Raw genomic sequence first — 11,170 nt, 5'->3', positions numbered from 1 at the left:
ATCGAGGATAATTGTATAACGGGCGGGTGGGTCCGATAGCCTGATAAGACGACCACCTAGGTGAAGGAAATACCAAAAACAAATCCCCTGGTGGCAGGTAAAACGCAATTTAGAATTTACCTTAAATTCAACAATGGAAGGAAACCATGGTAAAAAATAAGTTACGGTGCCAGGTGGGTCGGAAACCCCAGGGCCGGCTGAGAAGGGTGTCTCTACAAGACTGACCCGGTCGTTATCTAGAGTCTGTACCAAAACCGTGGGATTGGTGAGACAGAGTCCAGGAGGCGTTCGCGCCCAAATTACTGTCGCAAGATGAGTCAAGCAGGCATCCGCCGGTGACATTTGGGTCGCTGAGGTTACTGCTGGTGATTTTGCCAACACCGAGGATATGGTGGAGGATTGGTTGGACGTGCGGGATCGTTTCCGTGACGATATGCCGCTGACTCGATCGGAGTTTAGCCACCGGGTCAACTTGCGCCAGTGCATGGAGGCCGAGAAATCAGTGCAGGGGAACCTTGACGATGGATGTCCTGATTTGGAACGTAAACCCTAGTCGGGACTCCAAATAGTCTCACTCAAGGGCCCACGCCTCGCACCATAAGAGGGTTGGATTTATTTTATATAGGTTTATATGGCGAACGTTGTTCATGAACACCTTCGGAACGTATGAAACATCGAACGGACAACCGTTTAGAACAATAAAAAACGTTCGTTCACAACGGATGATAGAAACCATCCGTTAGCGAACGGTGGATCGAACGGACGGTTCATTAATAACAATAGAAATGTTTGACCCTTACACCTGCCTTTTAGACAAACATATTTACCTAAAATATAATTTTGAATTAAAATTGTTTTAATTAAATAAATTCATTAAACAAATCAATTATTCGTAGAAGTAGCTATAATCGGAAATAGNCCAATCTGATATATATATATATATATCAATATATCAACTGATCATTAAATATTATTATTAAAAATTGTTAGGTATATTTATGTATGTATTTTATGTTATCATATTTATTTATATAATAAGTTGTTATTTTAACATTTATTTTTTATATTGTATAACATTAAATTTATACTTAAATTTTATGGGCCTCTCACATAAAATTCGAGGTCAAATATACCGTACCTCTTTGAAGAACTATACTTTTAATAATTAACGCAAATTATATTTTAAATATCAAGTGAATATATATATTATTTACTTATAAAAGTATTTATTTATTAAATGCAGAATGCCTTTAAAGATGCATTCTTTAAATTCATTCGTAAAATACGATTAAAGATGCTTTTTAAAATTCATTTATAAAATGCGTTACAAAATTATTTCAAGGTAACTTACAACGCATCAATGATACATAATACTTGTTTACTATCTCATTAAGTGCAGTAAAACCTTTTTTGAGATAATTGAGTAATAAAAACAAAACTGTTATCTGTTTTCTGTATCTGTTATCTGTAAAAATCACATAATTTAATACAATTCCCATGATAAATGCAACAATAAAATACCTTGTATAAATTTATATTAAAAACAAAAAATTGAGTTATACATTCTACATAGCTATTTAATTGTTTCACGTTTTTTTTTAAAATTAAGTTTATTATTATGGATCAATAATTGATCCTTAACTTAAGAATTATTCTTCAGTTATAGTAATTTTTTTGTTAATAACATAAGTATATATTTTAATTACTTAATAAAATATAAACTGATATAGCTTGTAAATTTAATACACAGGAAGAAAATAAATATCATAAAATATGGTAGTAATTAATGAATGATGCTCGGAGGAAATACACAATCTCTAAAGGAAAGTTTATTTCCGAATGACTCCATCAAACATTATTAAGACAAGAGTTACATTTTGGTTGAAATTTTAGCTAATAATTGTTTGGTCTATTTTAGACCCAATTAATAAATAATAAAATTTATAGGTTTATATAGTTATTGGTGTCAACGTGAGTTGAAGTCTGTATAAAACTCATTCATATGTACATTGTAAATATAATCATTTATTTATAGGGGATTTTTACCACGTGCAGAAGAAAGTAATATTTATGTTTTAAACATTACGTTGTCTAAAAAAATTCACACCGAAGCAAAAAGTACAAAATATTAAAATATTATATTCACTATTATAAATTAATTTCCATTTTTCAAATATGTTAAATAAATTGAAACACAATATCACATTAATATTACTCAGTAATATTAATTAAAACTCGTAATACGTGTAACAACTATTTTGTTGGTACTGAACTTTATATAATAAGACGAAAAGCGGGTTATTGTAGCATTCTTGCACCTCGTAACAAACCATCTTTTGAAAATTTACCTTAAGTTTTTTTTGCAAATTATTCATGTATATATATATGTTTACAACTTTTCCAAACAGTGGCGTATTTAGGGGTAGATCGTGGCCTAGGGTGGCATTTTTTAAAATTAAGAACTAAAATCTTATTAAATTTATTATTTATTTATATATAACATAATTTAATAAATTATATTTAATTATTATATTAATTAATCTTAAAATAAATAAATAAAATAAAATTTAATAAAATATATGTAACACTTTATTTTTGAAAATTAAATTATTGTTGTTTTAAAGTGTATTAATAATTATTAATTTAACACGTATGCAATTGTAAATAAATTTTTTTTAGAATTTGTGTAGTTAAATTATTTGTATAGTTTTGTCGAATTACTTAAAATAAATTCATATCAAATAAATTAATTTAGCAAATTATAAATGTATGTGTTAGTAATAAATTAATATTGTCATTAAAAAGTAAACCCAACCTGGAATGTAAATGGTTCGCTATGTTGGGTGTATGTACGAAATTTTTTGATTTCTCAACATTTTTATGAATTAGCTGTACTTTATTTTATATGTTTTGTTTAGAGACTATGATTTTTTTCAACACTTTATTCGACATCTTGTTATTGACTAAATGTATATTAGTATGAGTCATCATTTTTATGAATAAATCACGCCCACATCGATATCGACCATTGCTGAGGTCGTCATCTTTGACTATTAATGAAACTATACTGTCCTTTATTCTAATACTGTGAACACATTGCTTTGAATTCATTAAAACTCATACTATTGGAACAATGATCTACATAAACGTGTTTCAGATATGTTCTATCTTGTTTTTAAAGGATAATCATATCAGTGTTATCTCTTACCAGTTGTTTAGGAATTCTAGAATACGTCTGTATCTTAGGTTAAAACTATCAACGTTATTTTGACACTTTCGGGCAAAAATAAGATTGGTTTTTCACAAATTACATCATTGAATACAAACATAAAGTTTGCTTCTAATTTTTCGAGGGAGGTGCATCTTCACTGTTGGTAAAAATAGCAAATTTTACCACATTATCCATAATTTCATCTAATAAATTATATTTATGCCTATTTATAAAATATGCTGAGTCATACGGAAACTGTCATTTTCGCGGTGTTTTTTTTTAAGAGATAAGTTGCCAGTCAAGACTAAATTGTAAGGAACTGGATTGAAACATGTGTTAATAATTATACTATAATACGTTTTTCAAAATCATGAAAAATAGGTTGGGTTCTATAACTCTACCCTAAAAAAAATATATACAGAGTGGCCCACCACTCACTGACAACTTAAATAACTTTTGATCCAGTTAATATTTTTAGTTGATTTTTTTTTTAAATAATAGTTATACGTTAGGTCTATAGCTATATCTCAATAATTAATTTTTTTACATTTTATTAAAAATATTAATTATTTTTAAATTTTAAATAAAATGTAAAAAAAAAATCTAAGATAGCTATTTTGTAGAGTAGAATTTAAGAAAAATTTTAGTAAAAAAATATCTTATTAATATTCAGTAGTAAATATTCTGTAGCGTTTTGAAGTTTGTGAAAATTTGAATTTTCATGTACTATTTTACGGTATTAAACATTGAAATACGTATTGAGAAAAGGACAGAAGAAAACGCTATCTTTTCAATATACTTTTGAATGAGAGTGATAAGTAATAATTGCCTTATCTAATTTCTTATCATGGTATTAATGCCAAGTTTGTAATGTATACACACTATCATCATATGTATACACAGTAATCATGAAAAGATAGCGTTTTCTTCTGTCCTTTTCTCAATACGTATTTCAATGTTTAATACCGTAAAATAGTACATGAAAATTCAAATTTTCACAAACTTCAAAACGCTACAGAATATTTACTACTGAATATTAATAAGATATTTTTTTACTAAAATTTTTCTTAAATTCTACTCTACAAAATAGCTATCTTAGATTTTTTTTTTACATTTTATTTAAAATTTAAAAATAATTAATATTTTTAATAAAATGTAAAAAAATTAATTATTGAGATATAGCTATAGACCTAACGTATAACTATTATTTAAAAAAAAAATCAACTAAAAATATTAACTGGATCAAAAGTTATTTAAGTTGTCAGTGAGTGGTGGGCCACCCTGTATATATAATTGTCTTTGTGCATATATATTTTTTTCATTTTAATTTTACAGTATTATTACTTTTAAAATAATGTACAACTAGGCGATATTTTTATTTTTAAATACCTTACAAGAAGTAACCATAATAATGAGGCTACCGATTTTCATTAAAATTATATGAATCTATCTTACATTAAATATAAAGTTAAACTTATTTTAAATAGTTTACTTCTTTTAAGTCGTAAAACTGCTCTGAAATATTGTATGAATATAATTTTGATTTTCAATGAATATTTTTATTTATTTAATAATTTATTTCAATATTTATTTATTTTTGTAATATACAAGACACAACATAATCAAACAGAAAAAAAAACAAATAAATATTGAGTACGCCACAGACGGCAATGAGTACTGAATATAAATACAAAATATCCAAATAATTAAATAAGTACAGCATACATAGAAGTTTAAATTATTAACATACAAAACTAATAATTAAAATACATCGCTACACATAGATTTTAACTTGGTTAAATGGTCATTAAAGAAATCAACATTTTTAATTAAATTGCAAAAATGTAGCATTCTATTGACCGGTGGATAATAACTATAATTCTGACGATATGAGTTAACATAAAATAAATTATTAGATCGGAGATGAAAATTAGGAACATTGAAAGGAATTAGACTTAAAATTTCTGGATAATCTACATTATTATTAAGGAGATTATAAATCCAAAAAACATCATTGCATTTTCTTCTGTAAGCAAGGGAAGTTAAACCAAGAGAGATTCGTGATTCATCAATCGACACATTATAATCCCTAGACTTAAAAGAAATGGAGTGTAAAAAACGTCTTTGTATAGATTCTATTCTATTAATTTCACCTATTTTATATGGACACCAAATAATAGATGCATATTCTAAAATTGATCTTACAAAAGAAATGTACAAGGTTTTGATACACAAAATATTATTGAATTCATTACAATTTCTTCTCAAAAAGCCAAGTGTTCGTGACGCTTTATTGTAAATATAATCTATATGGTTAGAAAAAGATAAATCGCTGGATAATATAACTCCTAAATCTTTAATACTATAAACATCAATCAAATTACAACCATCAATCGTATACTGATTAATATTTACATTTTTAGAACGAGTAAATGTTATCTGATGATATTTATTTGTATTAATTACTAATCCATTTTTCTTACACCATAAACTGAATTTATCTAAATCTGATTGTAATTTACCACAATCATCAATTGATTGAATGGTCATAAATAACTTAAGATCATCCGCAAAAAGCAGATAGTTGCAGTGTTGAAAAATTCGACATAAATCATTAATAAAAACGATAAAAAGTAAAGGAGACAAATGGCCACCTTGTGGTACACCTGAAGTAACATTAATTATATTCGAAGTAAAATTACCTATTTTGATTTGTTGATTTCTATTTTTGAGAAAGGAAGAAAACCACGCAAGCATGGGATTACCGACACCCAAAAGTCTTAGCTTTTTTAACAAAATTGAATGATCAACTTTATCGAAAGCTTTTTTGAGATCAGTATACACAGCGTCTACGCGGCCTCCAGAGCTTATATCGGATATTAAAGTAGTGTAAAAAACAAGAAGATTTGTTATAGTTGATTTTGATGAACGTAAGCCATGTTGATTATTAACTAAAATAGGTTGAAATGTATATGCAAGTTTAGGTAGTAATAATTTTTCAAATAACTTTGGTAAGACATTAAGCTTAGATATGGGAAGATAATTAGTTACCTCACTTCTATCACCAGCTTTAAAAATAGGATATATATTAGCTATAAAGCTAAATTTTCAAAGATCTGGAAAACAACCAGATGATAAAGAAAGGGAATAAAGGAAGTGAATCGGCCGGGCAAGAGCACAACAACAATTATTAAGAAATATTTTAGAAATTAAATCAGGTCCAGTTAAAGTGCTATTTTTAAGATGAGAAAGACCTTCATAAATATCTGATAAAGATAAATCACACTTGGAAAAATCAATTTTATCACCTTCGTAATTATCCAAAGACAACGGATCAGTATTATGTGCTGAGAATACTGAACCAAAATATTCACCAAAAATATTAGCAATGTCTCTCATATTATCAAAGCGCGAATTCTCGTACTTCATTACATTAGGTAGTCGGTTTACATTTTTACAATTCTTTATATACTTCCAAAAATATTTAGGATTATTTATTAAACTGTTTTGAACTTTATTTAAATAATCAGAATAGCATTGCTTAGATAAAAATTTACAAGTTGCACGGGTAGATGATAATTCATTATAGATTGACTGTAATCCGTATTTTTTAAATTTTTTTATGCAAATATTTTTTTTTGTGTATAAGGGACTTTAATTCTTTTGAAAACAATAGTGGAAAAGAAGATTTTATTTATAAGAGTAGATTTTAGGCACATTATCATCTAACACTCTAGAGATTAGTTCATAAAACTTACTTAATGCTGAGTTAATTTCATTTAAATTATAAAGACAACACCAATCTACATCATTTAATAAATTAACTAATAAAGGGAAATTAGCATGGTTAAAGTCATTGTAAGCGCACTACATTAACCGACAGACTACTTGAACATTTAAGTATTTAACATTTAACTGTTTGAGCTAAATCAACACTGAGTGAACAGTTGTATAATNTGAGCTAAATCAACGCTGAGTGAACAATTGTATAATTTTTTAATAGTAGAACCAATATATGGTACTGATGCAATTACCAAATTTATTTTGTATTTTCTTAGTGGACTGTATAGAGGGTAAATTTAAATGACAACAGCTAGAAGTAAGTTAACTAAAGATATGATTTTTAATTCTATTCTTACAAGTAAATAATTTTCTTTTTGACAACAACTAGGTAAATAACTACATTTATGACAACAAGGTTACTTTATGATTACAAGTGAAATAGTTGATACGTACACTAGAAACAACATGCATTTACAAAATGATTACTAAACTATTGTTTCAACCCAATCATACAATCAAAAATCAAGTAGATTAATAGACTTATAAACTAGTAACAAATTACAATCTGATATTGAGTTTTTAAGCAACATGTGTAAATATATGTGACAATATATTAAATATACATAACATGTTTAAAAGTATGCATTACAACTAAATATTTTAATATAATGTTTTAAAATTAATGAATTGTCAGCTCAAAGAATTGATACTCATTTGATTTCAAGGTATAAGCTAATTCTAAACTACATGTACAAAAAAAATAAAAACTAATAGGAGCAATTTATCAATAACTATGTCATATAAGGTACCAAAATGAGATCCATTACAAATTTTTAATTTTGTGAGTTTTAGTGTGATGGTTTAATTTGAGAAACTAGATAGTTTCTGAGAAGACAAAATAAGTTTAAGTTGAGGGATTACAAATGTGAGTAAAGACAAAATTGGTGAACAAAAATTTGAATTTAGCGACTGATCAACAATGAATTTTAATAATTATAGGTTGTTTTACATGACATATTGTCAATAAGTAAAACAAATTTGAGATTCAACTGGATAAAGTTTTACCACCCACCTCCAAGAAGTCTTAGAACTCTAGTGACTGATTTCAACACTAATTTTAGATTTTGACTTGTCTGCTTAATGTACTATTACAATATCTCTTGATATGACAACAACAAATGTGTAATAATTATCTTATATTACCAATAAACCAATATTTAATAAGAAAGTTGAAATCAACCACGAGGTTTCTAAAACTTGATTTAAGAATTTAAGTTATGAAATAATTAAAATATTTAAATATTAAAAATAAGCAAAGTTTCCTACAAATTACAATAATAATGTGAATTACCGTTACAAATTTGTCAACAATATGACAGCGATAAAAGTCCAAGAAAATTTAACAATTAAATTTTAAAAACACAATGGCGACTGTTTACGAATCGAAATCTTCACCAACGACAAGTGGACAGCTTGGCAATCCAAAAACGAATGTCGAGAGTAGATTTTTAAGCGCATAACCGCTACTCCGGCCGACTCATTTGACCAGTGATAAGAGAAGTAACGGGTGACCATTCAGTGTGACCACAATTTAAAGATAAACTTTGCTGAGCGCAAACAGTCATAATACCATGTATTATTCTTATATCTTGAATTATAACTATCATAATTGTATACATTACTAATTAATAATGATGGATGATACCGATCGGGAGAAACTAAGTTATCATTAGAACGAGATACCAGAGTTGAATTATTATTAATAAAAACTAAATCTAAAGAATTATTAAAGTCGTTTAACACAGTGTTATTTTGATATAAATTTAAAAACGAAAATATGTTAATGATTATATTAGCACCTGGTAGATTATGACCAGAATATATAAGACCAGTATCATCACATGAAAATTTTACACCAGGTAAATTGTAATCACCGGCTAATATAAAGTGAGTATTATTAGTCATAAAGTAACTGGACAAAGAGTCTACTGCTTCCACGTGAGCTTCATACAAATTAGGAGGACTAGAAGGGGGAATATAACAAGTACCTAAAAAAAATTTATGACTATTCCCTACTATAACTAATACAAAAATTTGTTCAACATTTATAACTGTTATTGATAATATTTCAGCATTAAAGAGTTTGTGTACACAGATAGCTACACCACCACCTCGATTGTGCGTACTAGTACTCATACGCCGGTCATATCTAAATACATTATAGTTATCAAAACCTAGTTCAGAATCAGAAATAGAACCATTTAACCAAGTTTCAGTTAACAAAAAATAATCAACATTAATAATTGGAATAATAGTTTTGAGATTGTGAATTTTAGTTCGCAAACTTCTTAAATATTGATATAAACCAGTGAAAGTTTTTTTCTTATTAACAACATTTTTTTTTTTTACTATTTATGAAACAATTAAAATACGATAAACTATGATTAGACAAAGAATAAAAATTATGAAATTGATCATTATAACATATAGAATTATAAAAAGGATTAATTAGTTTTTTGGACATATAGTAGGTACACCTTTGACAAATTTTATAATCAAATTTGATTCGCCTTTTAAACGTTTACGGTTAAGTTCATCTTTCAGATTCCTTATATGAATTCTTTGATTGTAAGTTAAATCAGCATTGTCATAAACTTTTTCCCATTTTTTAATTGCTCGAAGTTTAAATTTATTTTTTAATAGCTTAGAAATATCAGCTATAGAATCGCATTCGACAAATATTGGTCTAATTCTGTTATGATGGGGTTTGCCCAGACGTTTTATGCTATTTACTTTTAAATCCAAAAAAATAANGATGGGGTTTGCCCAGACGTTTTACGCTATTTACTTTTAAATCCAAAGAAATATCTTTTATTAAATCACTAACGATTTTACAAGAGGATTCTAAAGTTTCATTAGGTGTTTCAATAATATTATAAAAAATTACAATTTTTTTGTTTTAAAACCCTATTTTGAGCCTCGGTAATTATTTCCTCGGAAGATATCGGATTAAAAATCGGACTATTCGTCGATTCTAACAACGAAATTTTTTCACGTAATAAGTTTATATCAATTTTTAAGGCTTTGTTTTCTTCCCATAACATGTTTAAAGATTTTATCATACCTTCTAACGAAGAATTAAGATTGCTAAGTTTAGTCTCATAATTAATTAGCTTTTCATTTAACGTTTTGTTTTGGATATCTTGAGACGAATTCATTGATTTGAATTTTTTCATAACGTCAGATAAATTATATTCAACATGTAGTGAACTTGATTAACACTTTTTTAACTGGAGTATCAACTTTATTCATGTTAGGCACCGTAAAAATAATGAAAGCAATTCAAAAAATAAATTATGTAACAAACTAATAAGTTCTACGAACTATATGTTATCTGCACATCTAACTGTACTGTACAGTTTTAAGTATTAAGGACTTTGAGTATTACTTTAAGGAGTATATTACAGTGTTAAGGACTTTATAATATAACAAAAGGTACCTCTTCCTTTTAGTATAATTATATATATATATATATATATATATATATTAGGGAATCCCTTATTTTGAAAATTCTTCAGGCTCACCCCCCAAATTTGTGTGTATACATATAAAAAGTGGCCACAAAAAATTTCAGGCCGATTAGATAAGCTAAACCCGTGCCGACTTGGGGTTGAAAATCGGCCAAAAGAGGTACTTTTTTAGTTTTTAGCAATTAACTCGTAAATTAGCGCTCTCACAAAAAAATATATAAAAACTAAATTTTAGATCTAATTGTTTTGTATAAATTAAGTCCTTAATAAAATGATGTATTTGTTTGACTTAAACGCATAATTATACTTGCTTCTCAATATTATTATATAAATAAAAAAAAAATTACTACATAAAATACAAAATGTTAAATTCAAAATAATTCACAAATTATAACAAAAATATACATTAAAAACTATGTTTTAATGTTTCTTTGTTGCAATTAGGATATAATTTTTTATGCTCTTGGACACAACCTAAAAGTAACTCAGCTTTTTCATCGTTTACAGTTAAACTTCCATGAAAACCTTCCATTAGCTTAACCGCTCTTTCTGCAGTCATTTACTACTTTAAGTGAACATAGAATTTCTTTTCCGTGTAAATAAAAATCATCAGTATTCCAATTATGAGATGGACCGGCTACTTGAT

The sequence above is a fragment of the Daktulosphaira vitifoliae genome, unplaced genomic scaffold (genome assembly GCF_025091365.1).
Source record: "Daktulosphaira vitifoliae isolate Bord-2020 unplaced genomic scaffold, ASM2509136v1 Scaffold_5, whole genome shotgun sequence".
Lineage (NCBI taxonomy): Eukaryota > Metazoa > Arthropoda > Insecta > Hemiptera > Phylloxeridae > Daktulosphaira > Daktulosphaira vitifoliae.
Note: the sequence above shows the minus strand (reverse complement) of the source record.